Below are 20,840 nucleotides of genomic sequence, written 5' to 3' on the forward strand. Positions count from 1 at the left end.
GGCATCCCAAGATAATATTTCAAGAAGTCTCAAGCATGTAAGCTTGGGTATGCCCCAGTAGGCGTCCCACCTTTCTTCAACAACAATTATCGGTTAGTATCGGTTGAGCCTTAGTTTTTGCTTCTTGACATGATATGTGCTATTGTTGGAATGCCATTTTGTTTTGTTTTGCTTTTTGTTTTAATAAAATACTTAGATATAAAAGTTTTTAAATAAAATAGAGTCCTCAAATAGTTGCCAGGGAGGCTAAGTAAGCGGCACTCACATCCCGTCAACAAAGCTATTTTCTATGGAATTGCTCTAGTGCCTCACTTATATATTTTTGGAGTAGCTTGTCATTTAATCTTGTGCTTCACTTATATCCTATGAGTAAATCGTTGAATAAATTGAATGTCATAAAGTTGAAATCATATCATGCCTAGTGGTAGCTTCACATTGGGTTTAGAAAGTAAAATCTTCTGAGGCTTGACAATCACAATATTGGTCATACAAGCAATTCACGAATAATTAGTATAAGGAAGAGAACTTTCACATGCAAATACACTATCATGGAAATCTTTTGTGATTGTGAGCCCCCATCAAAATATTATATGCCAAAATTGTTGACGTTGGACAAGGAAGACAACATAATGGTTTATGTTTGTTCATATTCACATAGAAGTTATATTGTCATAGATCCTTCAACATGCGGTGCTTGCCCCCCATCCTTGCTAGAGAAAAATTCTGCACCAAGTAGAGATACTACTTGTGCATCCAAAAACCCTTAAACCCAAATCTTATTTTCAAGATTCCACCATACCTACCTAAGGATTGAATAAAATCCTTCAACTAAGTTGTCATCGGTGCAATAAGGCAATAAAAATTGCTTCTAAAAGTGTTAGATCATTTAGTGTAAGAAAAAACTGAGCGTTGTACGAACGTGTGATGGCAAAGAATAAAAGCGACAGACTGCATAATAAAAGTTGCTATAATAAGGGGCAATATAATGTGACGTTATTTTGCACTAAGGGGTTGAGCATACAAACAAATAAGCGCATGGAAACCTCTGCTTCCCTCTGCGAAGGGCCTATATTTTACTTTTATGTATTTACTTTTATGTAAGAGTCAAAAAATTTCTCTCTATTCCTTTTTATTTTTCTCCTTTGGCAAGCATCATGTGGTGAGGAAAGATGTAGGCGCATATATCCAGTTGGATATGGGTAGCATGAGTTATTATTGTTGACATCACCCATGAGTGAATACGTTGGGAGGCAAAACAACAAGCCCCTATCTTTCGATGTGCCCGGTTGAAACATTTTGCTCATGTGTATGTGATGAGTGTTAGCAATCATAGAAGACTATATGATGGTTGAGTATGTCGAGCTCTTACTTAAAATCCGTTGAATAAGTTCAATTGTAATTGCTTGGTGACTAAGAACATAGGTTGTTGAGTTTCAAGAGAGCTCATTGTTTGAACCTTAACATGTGAATTGGTTGCTACTTTAACATGAGAAATTTTATGAGAAAGAATTGTTGTTCCGATGCTAGGAAAAGTGATTGAAATTATCATTGATCAAACTTATGCACTTTGCTAGCATTCACACTTCATAAATTATTTCTTCTATCATTTACCAAGATGGGCCAGAGCAGCACCTGGGGGTGCCCCGAGGGGGGCACAACCTACCAGGGCGTGCCCGGGGCCCAGGCGCACCCAGGTGGGTTGTGCCCACCTCGGCAGCCTCCCGCACCCCCTCTTTACCCTATAAATTCACAAATATTCCAAAACCCTTCGGGGTTAACCTAGATCAAAAGTTCCGCCGCTGCAAGGCTCTATAGCCACCGAAAACCAATCTAGACCCGTTCCGGCACCCTGCCGGAGGGGGGATCATCTCCGGTGGCCATCTTCATCATCCCGGCGGCCACCACGATGAGGAGGGAGTAGTCCACCCTCGGGGCTAAGGGTTTGTACCAGTAGCTATGTGTTTAATCTCTCCCTCGTGATATATATCATGGGCTTTGTTAACATAGATGGATCATATGATGTTTCTCCCCTCTATACTCTTGTTGTGATGAATTGAATCTTTAATTTACCCTTTGTAGTTTCGTCTTGTCGGATTGAATATTTAGATATGAGAACACATGATGTATGTCTCGTGGTATGAATATTTGAGGTGACAATGGGGTATCATATTTATTCACTTGATGTATGTTATGGCACTCAACTTGCGGATTCCCGAGGTGACATTGGGGTAATCTATGCATAGGGGTTGATGCACGTTTTTATTATCTTTTCTCCGATAGAAACTTTGGGGTCTCTTTGTAGTTCTTTGTGTGGGTTGAATGTTATGATCATGAAGTTGTTTGATGCATATCATAGAATCAACTCACGAATACTCATGGTGACATTGGAGTATCTAGGTGACATTAGAGTTGGTTGATGCGTGTCATATGGTGTTATTTTAGTATGAACTCTTGATTAGATCGATCGTAAATAATAGCTTGTGTTATTTTAGTACGAAGTCTAGGATAGATTGATCAGAAAGAATAGCTTTGAGGTGGTTTCATACCCTACAAACAATTTTTATCTTTTGTTCTCCGCTAATAAGAATTCGGGAGTGATTCGTTATTGCACTTTGAGGGATAATCATGTGATCCAACTATGTTAGCACTGTTGAGAGATTGCACTAGTGAAAGTACGGACCCTAGGCCTCATTTTTAAGCATTGCAATACCATTTTTGTGCCCATTTACTATTTTCTACCTTGCTATTTTTATTTATTCATATTATAAAACTATATTTCTACCATCCATATTACACTTTTATCACCATCTCTTCGCCAAACTAGCGCACTTATACAATTTGCCATTGTATTGGGTGTGTTGGGGACACAAGAGATTTCTTGTATTTGGTTGCAGGGTTGTTTGAGAGAGACCATCTTCATCCTACACCTCTCACGGATTGATAAACATTAGGTCATCCAATTGAGGGAAAATTGCTACTGTCCTACAAAACTCTGCGCTTGGAGGCCCAACACGTGTCTACAAGAATAAAGTTGCATAGTAGACATCAGTATGGCAGTTGATTTGTCATCCATTTGCAATGATATTTCAGTAGGTGTGAGTTTATTCAAATCAAGTCTTTTATATAAAGAGAAAGGCATAACACTAACACCAGCTCCCAAATCACAAAAGGCGGTTTTCACATAATTTCTTTTGATGGATCAAGGTATATATAGTTGGTATTCCCGAATATCCAAGTTATTTAGGTACTCCATCCTTAAAAGTATAATTAGCAAGCATGGTGGAGATTTCAGCTTCCGGTATTTTTCTCTTACTAGCACATATGCTCGTGCGTTGCAACGGAGAAAATTGATGTTTTGCACAAGCATAATGTCCTACAACATCGGATTCATTATGAAGAACATGTTGCAATGCAACATCGCCCTTCTACAAAATGAACATAAAAATACGTTGCAATTTAGTCGTGTTCATATTTTCTTTGCGGGGCATAATCTCCCACTGATTCCATTTAAGTACAATCATTTTTAATGGCATTTAAGCATAACCCTTTCATTAATTACCATGAAGTCCGCACCCTCTTTAGTCCTCTCCCTAAACATGAGCCTTGGACCTCACCCTTTCCCATCTACAGGAACGAAGAGCGATTTGTGCAAACCCCGGGCTCTCCACCTCGCCGTTGCCGAATCGGCGGCTCCCTCGCCCTCCGCCAGCCGCTCCGGCGGCAGGAGGACGGGGGAGGCCTGATTTGCAACGTGTACATAGTGTAGGCGTGCCTAGGGAGCCAGCCGGTGGCGTCGTGGAGGCGGCGGCACGACTAGATCGGCTTTTTGCAGGTGTTGGTCTCCCCTTCGACGGCGAAGTTCCGGTGGAGCTCCACTGTGGACCAGCTCCTTTCTTTGTGCTCGCTGCTCGGTGAAGCGGCCGTGCACGGTTCCCCCGTGCTGGAGATCGAGGGATGGAAATTCCGACGGTTGAAGATCTGGAGAAGGAAGGCGATGTTGAGCGGTGCGACGACGACAACAGCCATGGGTGTAGGTCCTCAGGGACCGTTGATCGGAGACTTCCTGTTTCGCCTGGGGGCTGCTTCGATCCAAGGCATCAGCGAGCAGCCGCAAACGGCGCGTCATCGGCTCGTCCACAGTGCCGGCGTAGTCGGGTTGCAGAGGGGCTTGGTTGTAATTTCCTTTTTTGTGTGGACCTTTCTGTAATTTGGCCGTTTTAATATCAACTCCTTTTCTCGCAAAAAAAATTAAACATGATGACTGCCACTCGTATATTTAGAGTGACGTTGGATTAGTAAGTATGAAATGTGCATAAGTCTTTGGTTGTTACATCTAAGAGATAGACAAGAGGTCTTGTGTTTAATTCCCACAATGTTGATTTATTTTGACCCAATTATTTTTTGTGGTCTCTCTATGAAAGCCCATAAAAAGCCCATCAACATACAAGAACATGGCCCGGATCGCTTAACGTGTGTAAGCCAAACGAAAAGAACTAAACCAAACCAAGAATACCTATTCCCTTTAATAGTAGGTATAGATTGGTGATGATGTCTTTCATGTACTTTGCATAAGGAGTCATTTTCAAGATATCAGTCAAGCGAGTACGCAAAAAGACTGGCCTCAGCATTTCAGGAAAGCGTTCAAATTCTTCATCGTCTTTCTTTTTAGTTGACTTAGGTGGAAAGGGCATAGGTTTTTGAACCCATGGTTCTCTTTCCTTACCGTGTTTTCTAGCAACAAAGTCTCTTTTATCATATCTTTTATTCTTGGGTTGTGGGTTATCAAGATCAACTACTGGTTCTATATCAACATCATTGTCTGGTTCTTTATTATTTATTTGAGTATATTCCCGAACCTCATCATTATCTTTTTCATTATCAGAAGGTCAGTGTTCATTACCAGATTGAGTTTCAGCATCAGAGATAGAAACTTCATTATCATTATCAGGAGGTTTTTCTACTTCAGGTTCACTAGAGGTCCTCAACATCATCATCCTCATCTTTAATTATCCACCGATTATATCCATCCATGAAACCAGTCATGAGCAGGTGCGCTTCGACACAACCATTGTCATAGGGGTCGAGCCAAACTATTCCTTTGCATTTTCAACACGGACATAAAACCCCTGTCAGGTTATTTTCTTTCATGTCATGCACCGCCGACCGCAACCACCTGTCCACCATCGTTCCACTGACCATCATGAATGTCTGCACGATAATAATAAACAAATTGATTATAAAAATGCATGCATGCATCAAAGTTATACAAAAAATGGCATGACCTTCCCTAAAAATAGGACATATAGATCTAGAGTTTGCCCGGAATTCGCCGAAACAGAAATAAATCGACATTTCGGCAAAACATAGGCAACTCAAAAGCACAATTCAGCGTCAACTCATGCCACACACACAATTTCCATCATATCGCCCAATTATCATATCACACATACATACACATATTTCCATTCTTGCAAAAGCATGAAATTTTAATCACCTATTTCGAGATCGAGCACATGGTGGAGATGATGATGTATGCAGATCAAAAGTGGACAAAGCTCTTCTTGACGAAGAAAGATCTAGTTAGGGGGAAAATAGGTCACTTAACTAAATGCTACATCTACCTAGCTATCTAATTTGGGAGGAGACAACTTCAACTAGTGTAGGGGGGAGGAAAAAGATAAAGGAGATGCATTTATGGAGGTGGTGTAGTTAGCTAGGAGTAATGAAGAGAGAGAAAGGTAGGTAGAAGAGGGAGAGTAATGGGGGAGAAGTATTGAGGAAGAAGCAAAGTGGGAGAGAGGATGTGGGAGGTAGGGGAAACAGAAGATAGGAGATGGGGGAGGGGAGGAGGATGAGGGGAAAAGGTGGTACTGTGCTGCATCTTAGCAGTAGCGCGGGCGGCAAAAAGCGCTACTGATAAGAGTGTAGCAGCAGCGCGCTTTCCTCACACGTGCTACTGGTAAGCAGGGCCAACCATGTGGCCAATTTCAAAATTAGCTGTAGCGACCGCAGTAAAAAGCGCGCTACTACTATTGCATTAGCAGTAGCGCGTGTCGTGACACCGCGTGCTACCTCTTGAGCTTGCGATGGTTTTTCCCTTGAAGAGGAAAGGGTGATGCAGCAAAGTAGCGTAAGTATTTCCCTTAGTTTTTGAGAACCAAGGTATCAATCCAGTATGAGACTACACGCAAGTCGCCTCGTACCTACACAAACAAATAAGAACCTTGCAACCAACACGATAAAGGGGTTGTCAATCCCTTCACGGCCACTTGCAAAAGTGAGATCGGATAGAGATAATAAGATAAATAAATATTTTTGGTATTTTTATAGTATAAACAGAAAGTAAAGAATGCAAAGTAAAGTAGATTGGAAACTTATATGATGGAGACTAGACCCGGGGGGCATAGGTTTCACTAGTGGCTTCTCTCAAGATAGCATAAGTATTACGGTGGGTGAACGAATTACTGTCTAGCAATTGATAGAAAAGTGCATAATTATGAGAATATCTAGGCATGATCATGTATATAGGCATCACGTCCGCGACAACTAGACCAAAACGATTCTGCATCTACTACTATTACTCCACACATCGATCGCTATCCAGCATGCATCTAGAGTATTAAGTTCATAAGGACGGAGTAACGCATTAGGCAAGATGACATGATGTAGAGGTGAGGGAGTCCCGGATTAGGGGGTGTCCGGATAGCCGGACTCCTGGACTATGAAGATACAAGATTGAAGACTTCGTCCCGTGTCCGGAAGGGACTTTCCTTGGCGTGGAAGGCAAGCTTGGCGATACGGATATGTAGATCTCCTACCATTGTAACCGACTCTGTGTAACCCTAGCCCTCTCCGGTGTCTATATAAACCGGAGGGTTTTAGTCCGTAGGGACAGACAATCATACCATAGGCTAGCTTCTAGGGTTTAGCCTCCTTGATCTCGTGGTAGATCTAATCTTGTACTACCCATATCATCAATATCAATCAAGCAGGACGTAGGGTTTTACCTCCATCAAGAGGGCCCGAACCTGGGTAAAACATTGTGTCCCCTGCCTCCTGTTACCATCCGCCTAGACGCACAGTTCGGGACCCCCTACCCAAGATCCGCCGGTTTTGACACCGACATTGGTGCTTTCATTGAGAGTTCCTCTGTGTTGTCACTTTTAGGCCCGATGGCTTCTCCGATCATCAACAGCGATGCGATCCAGGGTGAGACTTTTCTCCCCGGACAGATCTTCGTATTCGGCGGCTTTGCACTGCGGGCCAATTCGCTTGGTCATCTGGAGCAGATCGAAAGCTACGCCCCTGGCCATCAGGTCAGATTTGGAAGTTTGAACTACACGGCCGACATCCGCGGAGACTTGATCTTCGACGGATTCGAGCCACAGCCGAGCGCGCCGCACTGTCACGATGGGCATGATCTAGCTCTGCCGCCGAACAGTGCCCTGGAGGCCGCATCTGTGTCCGCTCTGACCCCTAGCTCGGAGCCGATCACACCAATCAAGGATGGGTGGTTAGACACCGCCTCGGGGGCTGCAATCTCTACGGCGATCAAGCCGAACACCAGCCTTGTCCTCTGCGAAGCCCGTGACTCCAAGGTGCCGGACTCCTCTCCGGACTCTGAGCCCTCCGCGCCCCTACCGATCAAATCCGATTGGGCGCCGATCATGGAGTTCACCGCCGCAGACATCTTTCAGCACTCGCCCTTCGGCGACATTCTGAATTCACTCAGGTCTCTCTCTTTGTCAGGAGAGCCCTGGCCGGACTATGACCGGCAGAATTGGGATGTGGACGACGAAGAAATTTGATGCCCACCCACCACCCACTTCATAGCCACTGTCGATAATTTAAACGACGTGCTCGACTTTGACTCCGAAGACATCGACGGTATGGACGATGATGTAGGAGATGAACATGAACCAACGCCTATAAGGCACTGGACAACCACCTCATCTCATGATGTATACATGGTGGACACACCCAAAGGAAGCGACAACGAGGAACACAGGGATGCAACGAGGGATCGTTCACTCGAAAAGCAATCAAAGCGGTGACGTAAGCGCCGCTCCAAACCCCGCCTCGACAGAGACAGCAGCCATACAGACCCAGCCATAGAGCAGGACGAGCCGGCGGACGACGAACATGCCTTCGAGCAAGCGTCCGAACAGGGCAACTTGGATAAACAAACCGAACACCCCGTCCCCGGCGAAAACAACAGTCCGGATGACCTTACGCCGGATAAACTCATGGAGCAGAAGAACCTCCACAAAAGGCTCGTCACCACTGTGCATAGCCTGAAAAGGCAAAAGCAGAAGCTCAAAACTGCGGAAGATGCACTCAGAATTAGATGGAGCAAAGTATGCAACACCGCAGACAAATATGGCGGCAGTCGCCGCACAAAAAGCTATCCAAAGCAAAAGGTACTTCCTAAATTTGACGAGGAGGCCTTAGAGCCCCCGCAGTCAAAAAATAGGAAAGCCATCCGGTCGGATAGACGACCGCATGGCCAGCATGGAGCGGAAAGCGGCGCCGCACACAAGCCGGCACGCGATCCACCAAAGGATCCGCATCAAAAAGACGGCCCAGCCAGATCTATCTATGGGCCAAGAAAGCAAGATCTAGTAAGCAATGCAACACAACAAATATCCGAACATCACGGCACACCCAAATACAGGGGTGCCACACACCCCCTATGTTTCACCGATGAGGTGCTAGACCATGAATTTCTAGCGGGATTCAAGCCTGTAAACATAGAGGCGTACGACGGAACAACAGACCCTGGGGTCTGGATCGAGGATTATATCCTCCACATACACATGGCCAGAGGAGATGACCTCCACGCCATAAAATACTTACCCCTCAAGCTTAAGGGGCCAGCCCGGCATTGGCTCAAAAGCCTTCCCGAACACACCATTGGAAGTTGGGAAGAGCTTGAGGATGCTTTCCGGGCAAATTTTCAAGGGACCTATGTCCGGCCTCCAGATGCAGACGATCTCAGTCACATAACTCAACAGCCCGGAGAGTCAGCCCGGAAATTCTGGAACAGATTTCTTACTAAAAAGAATCAGATAGTCGACTGTCTGGACACCGAAGCCCTAGCAGCTTTTAAGCATAACGTTCGAGACGAATGGCTCGCCAGACACCTCGGCCAAGAAAAGCCAAGAACAATGGCCGCATTAACAAGCTTCATGACCCGCTTTTGCGCAGGAGAGGATAGCTGGTTGGCAAGATGTAGCACCAGCAACCCAAGTACATCCGAAGTTACGGATGGAAACGGAAAACCCCGACGCAGCAAGGACCAGCACCGGAATAAGGGAAACAGCCCAAAGAGCATGGCGGTCAACGCCGGATTCAAAAGCTCGCGGCAGAATCAGAGAAAGCCGCACAGGAGGTATTATAATACTTGTAGGCACAAGTATAAAAAGCTTCTACAATTCATCAAAATATTGTTTTACAATGATATATGCTATTCGAATATAGTATCCTTCGAGCACTGCGTCTCTATTAAACGAGCGCCTTGCAGAACTTCCTGAAAATAGTGCTCGGCAGGTACTCGGCTTCCATCCGAGTCTGGGGATGCAACAGCGGTGGCCTCCATTTCCGCCCAGTATGTCTTGACACGGGCAAGAGCCATCTGCGCACCCTCTATGCACACTGACCTCTTCATCGCATCGATATGCGGCACCGCACCAAGGAACTGCTGCACCAAGTTGAAATAACTTTTCGGCTCTGGCCTCTCTGGCCATAGATGACTCATGACATACTTCATGGCGAGTCTGGACAACCTATTCAGCTCGGCCCATTCGGCCAAACGATCGGCTAATGACAGTGGACGCTCTGGATTGTGGAACTGCGACCAAAAGAGCTTTTCCACTTCACAATCTTCTTGATCTCGGAAGTGTTCGGCCGCATCTGTGGCGCTCGCTGCCAAATCGAGATAGGTGTCCGCCGTACTCCACATCCGGTTTAACGGAGCATGTTTAGGATTACAGAACTTCCTCCGCAGCATAAAGGGCTTTCCAGCCGCGATCTCTCCGGCCTGACGCAGCTCCTCCTTCATAGCTCTCATCGCAGAGCGAGCATCCTTGGCATCAGCAACGGCCTTCTCCAGGTCCGTCTGTTCCGCCTGATCTTGTTTTTCAAGAAGCTTGCAACGGTCAGTAGCGCTCTTCAGCTTCACAGCCATCTCGGCCATTTCCTTCTTGCTTCGGCAGTGAGCAGCCTGTTCGGCTTTCAGCTCTTCAAATGCCTTTCCGGCAGCCGCATCACTTTTTCTGGCTTGCTCCTTGGCTCGGGCAAGTTCCGCCCGAAGATTCTCCATGGCAGCAGCACCATCTGCATCAAGCGCACACATTGTAAGATACTGGCATAAAGCTCCTCTTACCAGGTGCCGCCGGAGTAATTACATACCTTGTGCCTCGTCAAGCCGCTTGTTGACAAGCGGGATGTCGGCATCTGCCACGTCAAGTTGCTGCTTTAGCTCGGCAAATTCATCAGTCCGGCTGGCCACCCGACACTTCGCCACCTACGTATGAAAGCGGCATATTAGACCTGGGATTAGGATCCTCTCAGCGCCGTCACTTTTGACAACGCACAGAGTCTCAGGGGCTACTATCTACACAGGGCGCATCTTATTTATGCGCAACTGTCCAAAAAGGGTACATTATCTCACGTACCTCAAAACCCGTCAGTAAACTCCTGACGGCCTCATGCAATCCGCTCTCCGCGGATGAAATCCTCTCAATCACCGTACCCATCAATGCACGGTGCTCCTCTGAGATAGATGCTCGCCCTAGCAGATCCTTCAACTCCTCCGACCGCACACTAGATGGTACCGGACTCGTCCTATGGCCCTTCTCGAAGGCCGGACGCAGAGGGCTTTGGGGGGCCATATGACTACCTTCCGGCCCTGCCGGATTCGGAGAAACCCTCCGCGACGATACCTCAGGGTCGCCCGCCTCGCAAGGCGGTACGGTAGGGGGAGGCGTTCCGCTCTCCATCATCTTCGGAAGAAGATCCCCCGAAGACGAGCTCTGCTGAGAAGGGCTAAGGTCCGAGCTACAAGGTAAATTTTCGATTACTTTTCTCAGATATAAAGCAGGGATTTCTCTCATTTCCTAAAAATAAAACTCCTCTCTACTTACGGCTTGGTGGAGGGCTGATCCCCTTGAGGGCATAATTCGGCCGAAGTATCCCCCAGCACAGGACCCTCTGGCGAAGATTTCTTCCCCCGCTTTGAGGCCATGGTCTCCGGGTCTTCAGAGGCGGTCCTCTTCTTCCCCTGAGGAGAGGAATTTTCGATTCCTCCCTTCCAAACAGCCTCCTTCGAGGAGGTCGTAGCTTCCTTGTCCCCTCCCTCGCTTTCCTCCGAAGGCACAACCTCCAACATCCTGACTAGCACGGGACCCGGCGTGGTCTCGGGGAGGGGGGCCGGACACCTGATTAGCTTTGCTTTCGCTATCCACTCCTGTTTAAAGGACAGCTCTTTTAAGGGCAATTTTATAAATATGCGGATTGCGAGTCCGGGCACAGGGCTACTTACTTGAGTATCCGGGCGGTTGCATCTCAGACCTGCGTCCTCGATCAAGTCCGGACACATTGCTTGTGATCCAAAGAACAATTTGTACATCTCCACGGGCGTCGCGCCCATAAAATGTTGGAGAGCTCGTGGTCCCTCCGGACTGAACTCCCACAGGCGGAGGGGGCGACGTTTGCAGGGCAGAGCTCGGCGAATCAGCATAACCTGTGTCACCGCGACCAGACTGATATCTCTTTCTAGGAGATCTCGAATGCGGCCCTGCAACAAGGGCACGTCCTTGGACGGACCCCAATCCAGTCCTTTATTAACCCATGACACTAGCTGTGGTGGGGGACCCGAGCGAAAGGCAGGTGGCGCCACCCACTTGGTGCTCCTGGGAGCGGTGATATAAAACCACTCTCGTTGCCATAAGCTGGACTCCTCTGGAAAAGAGCCCTCGGCCCATGGAGTACCAGCATTCTTGCTTATAAAAGCACCTCCGCACTCCGGTGCCGTCCCTCGATCATCTTCGGCTCTACTTTGAAGGTCTTGAGCCATAGTCCGAAGTGAGGAGTAATACGGAGGAAGGCTTCACACACGACGATAAATGAGGAAATATGGAGGATGGACTCCGGGGCTAAGTCATGAAATTCCAGCCCATAATAATACATGAGCCCCCTCACGAAGGGATCTATTGGGAAGCCTAGCCCCCGAAGGAAGTGAGACATGAACACCACACTCTCACCAGGCTTGGGAGTGGGAATGACCTGCCCTTGAGCAGGCAGCCTATGGCAGATTTCGCCGGTCAAGAGCCTGGCCTCTCTCAACTTCAGCACGTCCTCCTCCGTGATGGAGGAGGGCATCTATCGGCCTCGAAGGTCGGAACCGGACATTGTCGAAGGTCCGAAGCGCCTGAAATCTGGAGCCTTGGGTGTTGGAACTCGAGGCGAAGGGCGAACTCGTTTGAGATTGAAAGAAAGGAGTAAGGCCTTGGTCTCTTTATAAGAGGTTGAATACCAAGGGCCCTCCCCGTGACCGTTTGGGGCTCGCCTTTGATCGAGAAAACATACCAACAGGTACAGTTGGGTTACCCACGCCCGTATTGATGAGAATCCCGGAATAAGGGGACACGATCTCTGCTTTGACAAGACGTGCCAAGGAAACTGCCTCGCTAAACGCGCTGAGGTGGGACAATAAAACGATTCGAATAAAGACCTGGCCGTGGTGTGATGTCACGCTACGGAATACGTCAGCAGATTAGATTTGTGTAAATATTATTCTCTCTATGGCAATATGTGGAAACTTATTTTGCAGAGCCGGACACTACCTTTGTGTTCAAAATCTTCTATGAAGTACTTGGAGGAGGAACCCGCCTTGCAATGCCGAAGACAATCTGCGCGCCGGACTCATCGTCATTGAAGCCTGGTTCAGGGGCTACTGAGGGAGTCCCGGATTAGGGGGTGTCCGGATAGCTAGAATATACCTTCGGCCGGACTCCTGGACTATGAAGATAAAAGATTGAAGAATTCGTCCTGTGTCCGGAAGGGACTTTCCTTGGCGTGGAAGGCAAGCTTGGAGATACGGATATGTAGATCTCCTACCATTGTAACCGACTCTGTGTAACCCTAGCCCTCTCCGGTGTCTATATAAACCGGAGGGTTTTAGTCCGTATGGACAGAAAATCATACCATAGGCTAGCTTCTAGGGCTTAGCCTCCTCGATCTCGTGGTAGATCTACTCTTGTACTACCCATATCATCAATATCAATCAAGCAGGACGTAGGGTTTTACCTCCATCAGGAGGGCCCGAACCTGGGTAAAACATTGTGTCCCCTGCCTCCTGTTACCATCCGCCTAGACGCATAGTTCGGGACCCCCTACCCAAGATCCGCCGGTTTTGACACCAACAAGAGGGATAAACTCAAGCAATATGATATAAACCCCAACTTTTTATCCTCGATGGCAACAATACAATACGTGCCTTTCTGCCCCTGCTGTCACTGGGAAAGGACACTGGAAGATTGAACCCAAAGCTAAGCACTTCTCCCATTGAAGAAAGATCAATCTAGTAGGCCAAATCAAACTGATAATTCGAAGAGACTTGCAAAGATAACCAATCATACATAAAAGAATTCAGAGGAGATTCAAATATTGTTCATAGATAAACTTGATCATAAACCCACAATTCATCGGATGTCGACAAACACACCGCAAATAGAGTTACATCAAATAGATCTCCAAGATCGAGGAGAACTTTGTATTGAGATCCAAAGAGAAAGAAGAAGCCATCTAGCTAATAACTATGGACCCGAAGGTCTGTGGTAAACTACTCACACATCATCGGAGGGGCTATGGTGTTGATGTAGAAGCCCTCCGTGATCGATTCACCGTCCGGCGGAGCTCCGGAAAAGGCCCCAAGATGGGATCTCACGGGTACAGAAGGTTGCGGCGGTGGAAATAGGGTTTCGTGGTGCTCCTGGATGTTTCTGGGGTATATGGGTATATATAGGAGGAAGAAGTAGGTTGGTGGAGCTGCGAGGGGCCCACGAGGGTGGGGGCGCGCCCAGGGGGCAGGCGCACCTCCCTGCCTCTTGGCCTCCTCGCTTCTTTCTTGACGTCCACTCCAAGTCCTCTGGATCACGTTTGTTCCAAAAATCACTCTCCCGAAGGTTTCATTCCGTTTGATATCCCTTTTCTGCGAAACACTGAAATAGGCAAAAAAACAGCAATTTGCACTTGTCCTTTGGTTAGTAGGTTAGTCCCAAAAATAATATATAAGTGTATAATAAAGCCCATTAAACATCCAAAATGGATAATATAATAGCATGGAACAATAAAAAATTAAAGATACGTTGGAGACGTATCACCGCGCTGCTGCTAAACTTAGGTTGGTGGGTATTGTCGGTCGATATTTGTAGCAGCGCGGTTCTGCCAGCACGCGCTACTCCTAACTATGTATCAGTAGTGATTGTTTTGGACCCGCGCTACTGCTAATTAGCAGTAGCGCCTCTTTTTGTACCGCGCTGCTGCTAAGATTCTGTTTATAAGGTTTTCCCTGGTAGTGCATGGTTACAACAGTCCATGTGTTGCCATGATTATTGTGGCCTGGTTACCAAAAATAGGTTATTGTGGCCACTAGAAAAACGTGGAAAAAGAACTGTAGTGACTACAAGCAAACAACTAAACAAGACAATAAGGAAATAAATAAGCAAGCAACTAACACTAGTCTATTACATCTATTACACATATTACATCCACTGGGCATCAAAGTTCGCCACCAGTGCAAATATATGGAACAAAGCAGCATATTACATACACTAGCCGTCAAAATTGGCCACCAATGCAAATAAACATGGCAGCAAAACAAGTCCATAAATGAAACAACTTCAGAAGAGCTCAAGAAACGTTATGTTGGGTATCCACCATGCTGGCAGTAAGCTTAGCAAGCTTATTAGCTTTGTCCTGTTTGGCGCTAAAATCCTCCAATGCTTGCTGTTGCACCAGAAAGTATGCATCCGAATTCTCCAGGGACTTCTGCGGTCCTTCCGCTTCTTGTCGCAGCACAGCTAATCGATGTCTTTTAGCTTGTAGTTGAGACTCAAGAAACCAAACTGATTCAGACAGTGAGTTTGAATAGCTTGTGCAAGCGGTAGTGGCCAGTAACTCGAACAGTAAGCCAAGACAAGACTTTGGGGTTGCCTCACTGTCTTCAAGATAGTTTTCCTTAGCTATTTTATCAGCTTTGTTGGAGACTAACAAGGATGTCTCATGATCCTGAACCTTATCTGCATTACTTCCTTTATCATTGCTTAATAAGGCACTCTTCCCCAATATTCTGTCAGCATTCTAAAAGAAGAAACAAGTAGACACATAACAAGTTTAGCATGTACTAGTATATGAAACTCATTTCGGTGAACCAGTTCATTAGTAAGGTGGACAAGATTAAACTACCAAGTCTTCTATTGCCAAGTAGTACATTATAAAAGCATCAAACAAACATATATCTATGTCCTATGGTCACTGCATTGTCTTGCCAAATCAAAATAGAGACACGGTTCAAATCATATCAGTTCAAGACAAAGCAGCACTGAAAGAATATAAAGCATGGGAAACTAAATGGCACAACAAGATTTCAGATGGGTACCACGTGTCTACATGTAGAACAACAGTATTGGCCCTGTTATGATGCTAGTAATGTGCATGATATGAGAAGTCAACTGTATACATAATTGAAATTGAAATCAACAGAGCTATTTATAAGAGCAAACATGTTAAAGAAACATGCGTAAAAATACCTGTTGTGCCATTGGATTGTTCAATTTAAAAATAAGTTTGTATGAGTAAATACAGTGATACAAGAGCAAAGCAGTATGCACGATTGTAATGGAATCTTAAATGAGAACAGTTGTTCTTCAAGTTTAAGCACTTGGCCCATATTGCCATGTCAAGCCTCTAACCCACCTTTCCTAGCAAACCGTTATTTGGCTATGTTACCGCTTTGCTCAGCCCCTCTTATAGTGTTGCTAGTTGCAGGTGAAGATGAAGTTTGTTCCTTGTTGGAACATGGATATTGTTGGGGTATCATTATTATATCCTATTTACTTTAATGCACCTATATACTTGGTAAAGGGTGGAAGGCTCGGCCTTATGCCTGGTGTTTTGTTCCGCTCTTGCCGCCCTAGTTTCCGTCATACCGGTATTATGTTCCTTGATTTTGCGTTCCTTACGCGGTTGGGGGAATGGGACCCCCTTGACAGTTCGCTTTGAATAAAACTCCTCCAGCAAGGCCCAACCTTGGTTTTAACATTTGCCACCTAAGCCTTTTTCCCTTGGGTTCTGCAGACTCAAGGGTCATCTTTATTTTAAACCCCCGGGCCAGTGCTTCTCTAAGTGTTGGTCCAACCTGAGCGATGTCTGGCGCCCCCTGCGCAACCAGGGTCTATGCCAACCCGACGTCTGGCTCATCCGGTGTGCCCTGAGAACGAGATATGTGCAGCTCCTATCGGGATTTGTCGGCACATCCGGGCGGCTTTGCTGGTCTTGTTTTACCATTGTCGAAATGTCTTGTAACCGGGATTCTGAGTCTGATCGGGTCTTCCTGGGAGAAGGAATATCCTTCGTTGACCGTGAGAGCTTGTGATGGGCTAAGTTGGGACACCCCTGCAGGGTTTTGGACTTTCAAAAGTCGTGCACGCGGTTATGGGCATATGGGAATTTGTTAATATCCGGTTGTAGATAACTTGAAACTTAACTTAATTAAAATGCATCAACTGCGTGTGTAGCCGTGATGGTATCTTTCCGGCGAAGTCCGGGAAGTGAACACGGTTCTTGTGTTATGCTTGAACGTAAGTAGATTCAGGATCACTTCTTGATCACTTCTAGTTCACGACCGTGCGTTGCTTCTCTTCTCGCTCTTATTTGCGTATGTTAGCCACCATATATGCTTAGTGCTTGTTGCAGCTCCACCTCACTACCCTTTCCTACCCATAAGCTTAAATAGTCTTGATCTCGCGGGTGTGAGATTGTTGAGTCCTCGTGGCTCACAGATACTTCCAAATAGTTGCAGGTGCCGACGATACCAGTGCAGGTGACCCAACTGAGCTCAAGTGGGAGCTCGATGAAGATCGTGTTCGTTGTGTTGTTTCGTTTCATGTTGATCAGTAGTGGAGCCCAGTTGGGACGATTGGGGATCTAGCAATTAGGGTTGTCTTTCTTTATTTTGGTTCCGTAGTCGGACCTTGATTGTACTCTGGATGATGTGTGTTTAACTTGTATTTTTGTGAAGTGGCGATTGTAAGCCAACTCTTTATCCCTTTCTTATTCAGTACATGGGATGTGTAAAGATTACCCCTTTTGCGACATGCCCACTATGCGGTTATGCCTCTAAGTCGTGCTCCGACACATGGGAGATATAGCCGCATCGTGGGTGTTACAAGTTGGTAATCAGAGCCTTCCCCGACTTAGGAGCCCCTGCTTGATCGAATCGATGGCGTTGTTGAGTCTAGAAAAAATGTTTTGAGTCTTAGGATTATATATATCGGAGAGTAGGATTCTTTTTACTCCTCAGTCCCTTCGTCACTCTAGTGAGGCCTCCTGATGTAGAGTTTTGACTCTTCTCTTCTCAAATTTCACAAAAAAATAATTAGGATCACGTGGGTATCTTGGAATCGTTCCGATGGTTTTGTGACGAGAACATTGTTCTTGGTGCCTCCTGACATTTAGGGGTTGTGGCAGTGTCCCGGGGAGTTGAGCTCCGATGTGTTGTCGTCATAATTTTATCGTTGAAGTTCTGGAATACCCGAGTTCGCCGACATCGAAAATCTCTTTTATGCAGTTGTTGGTGAGATAACCTCGACGCCACCCAGTACTAGGGCGGGAGTTCGGGAGTATTGCCATAACTCGTATAACGGATGCTTTTTGAAGGTTGAGGTAAATGATTTCCGAAGGTTTCTTGATTATGTGTTGAAGGATGGATACAGCTGGATGTAGGATTTGCTAGTTTTGGGTGAGATATTATCCTTCCCCTGTATCCCCAACACCCGATTGCACAACCAGAAGGTTTCGGGAGTTTATAAGTGGGAATTCAAGTAGCTCCTAGAATATCTTTCCAAAAGACAATTGATATGATATGGGATCTATCATATGTTTGTTTCCGGCTTATTCTGCAAGACAATCCTTTCTTTTGTTTTGAGTTGTGGTATTCGAGTTGCTTCAATGTCAAGTGTTGATTCCATACCTTCCCTAAGCGGTGTTCTCATATTTCTATGTGAATACTAATCCTTCATGATAATCAAGATTGTCATGTCAATCCTTTTCAACCGGCATGTTCCTCTTCAAGGGGATCCGATCATTTTCAACATCCGCAAGATCCAATCTCAGTTTTCTCAATGATGTTTGTCTCATCCATCCCAAGTTGCCTTTGTTTTTCCCGCCCTCCCACCCTTTTCTTCAAGGACTCGGATTTCTTTATCAAGTAGCCATCTTTTGGATGTGAAGCCTCTTTACTCCTCTTTTTTAGTGTTCTTATCCGGTGATTCTCAGGAAGATTCTAATGGAGCTTCAAGTTCATCATTCTTCGTTCTTTTCCTTCTCCGGTGGTTCCAACTCAAGCCTTTCAGGGTTGACCGTATTATTTTCCTTGTTTCAAATGCTTTTCCATGCCATTGCACCTCTTAATTTTTCACCTCTCGCTATTCATTTGTTCGGGAGTGCTGAAGATATCTCGAAGATTCGTGTTTCCACCCTTAATTCGTTCAAGCTATTTCGAGGTTGTTATCTCATTCAAGCTATTTAATTCAACCGGTGCAATCTCTCTTTTAAATTGTTCAATGGTGTATCTTTTGAGTGGGCCCTAACCCACAGGTCTTTTCCCGGGATCTTACCTGACTCGTCTAATTTTCCCGGAGCTATCCTCAAATTTTCTCAAAGTTTGACGTAAGAATGAATTATCATCAGTCAAATGCCGTTCTCCAAGATCTTTCAAATTCTTTTCATTTTTGATTCAACCGTTATATTCTTCATTATTCCAGAGTGTCTCAACAATTCATGGTGGTCTTTCTCATCGTCATTCTGTGCATTTGAAGACCGAAGAAGAGTTCCTCTTAAATCCTTGCCCGTTCTCTTAAAAGATTCGTAATTCAAGCTTGATGCCATCCTCTCATAATTGTTTTCGATTGCGAGAATTCTTTTCACCCATCCGGAGCAATTCAAGATTCCTCTGTCAGTTTGATTCTCCGGAGGCTATCATTTCAGAAGATTTCTTCATTCCAGCCATCAGCTCTTGTTCTACAAATCTTACCGGTGCATCGTTCAAGTTTTCTCTAATCAGATCGTGATCTCTTCGTTCACATGTATCTAAATTCCCTCAAGTATCTTCATTCGTTCTCTAATTCTTCCCAGCGTTTCCTTATCTTTCCTTCGTTCATTTTCAATCCTATCGGTGGTTCGTCGAAGACCTTATTCAAGTCTGCGCTATATCTCTCTTCAATCCTTTTCAACGAGAATAAGTAGTATGCCAAATCCGTTGCTTGTCATCAATTTAAATTGGTGAAGGATAAGCATAAGGTAATTCTTATTCTTGTTTCATCGAGTGAATTCAATTCCTTATTCTAGAGGTTCATCAAAATTCTCAGATTCTATTGTTTCATCTTTTCTTTTCCTGGAGTTCCAAGCTCTCTCTATTATATCACCACGAAGATTCATCTAAATCATTGCAAGGATTCACCTTGTGTTTTTCAACTTCAATTTCCTTACATCATCCTTTTATGACCGGAGTTCTTCATGGAGACTCTACATGACGGCTCATCAAGGATTTAATCCCTTCTCGAAGTGTTCATCAATATTCTTTTCAGAGGAGCTCAAGGATTCTTCGTCTTGCAATCCGGAGTGCAATTGTTTCTCCCTTATCTTTTGAGCTGGTGTTATGTCATTCTTGAAAATTTGAGCTCGTGTTTCATGATTCACATGTTGTCAAGAATGAGATATTTTAAATCCACCAATCTCTTCGTTGGAGTTATCTTGTGTCATGTTTCACCTAAAGCCTTCCCTAAGGATTGTTGCTATTTATGATGCTCATAAATGACCCAAGTTATTCATTTATCCTCCCGGTGAAATAATTTTCTCGTCTCCTTGTTGACATCAATACAATCTATTGATTCTGTTAGTGGCAGAATTTCGCCTCAATTTCGAGATGTTTTCCATAAGCCCACTACAAGCTTAGTCGTTTCGTTGTTGATTTCCCAACAACCCCGTGCAATCCTTTCTTGCAAGGATGCTTTCCAAGTTCAATTGTGGTAGAAATTCTCATTTTTCTTCTCCGTTCTTTTGTTCCGACGATCTACCTTTGATTCCTTCATCCGGAGGCATTGTGATGTTGCTATTTTCTCTCATCATCTCGAATGGTGTGGATCGTGTTCTTTTCGTGCTATCCATTTAACCGGAGTGTTGTGCCCTTTTGCTCAAGTTCTTTTCGCCTTATCAAGTCTTGCATCTCTTTTCAACCGGAGTGCTGTCCGAATTTGTTCTTCCTTGTTCCTCTTTTATAACGGGGTGTTTTCAACTTTGTTCATCTCTGTTGTATTCTTTTCTCGAAATTGATTAACCTATCAAGGTTCTTTGGTTTCACTCATTTGTCAAAGAAGCAACTTAGTTTTACCTCTTATCTTCCTCTTCCTTTTCCCTCCGGTGCCATCCTAGATCTCGGGACGAGATCCTCTCGTAGTGGTGGAGTGTTGTAACGCCCCAAGACTGGAGCTTCAGATGCCTTCCTTGGTTTTCCGAGTTTCGTCAGGTAATTTGTTTTGTCTGTTGCATTCATCTTTGCA

This window comes from Triticum urartu, chromosome 1A (genome assembly GCF_056163025.1).
Source record: "Triticum urartu cultivar PI428250 chromosome 1A, HENAU_Tu73, whole genome shotgun sequence".
Classification (NCBI taxonomy): Eukaryota; Viridiplantae; Streptophyta; class Magnoliopsida; order Poales; family Poaceae; genus Triticum; species Triticum urartu.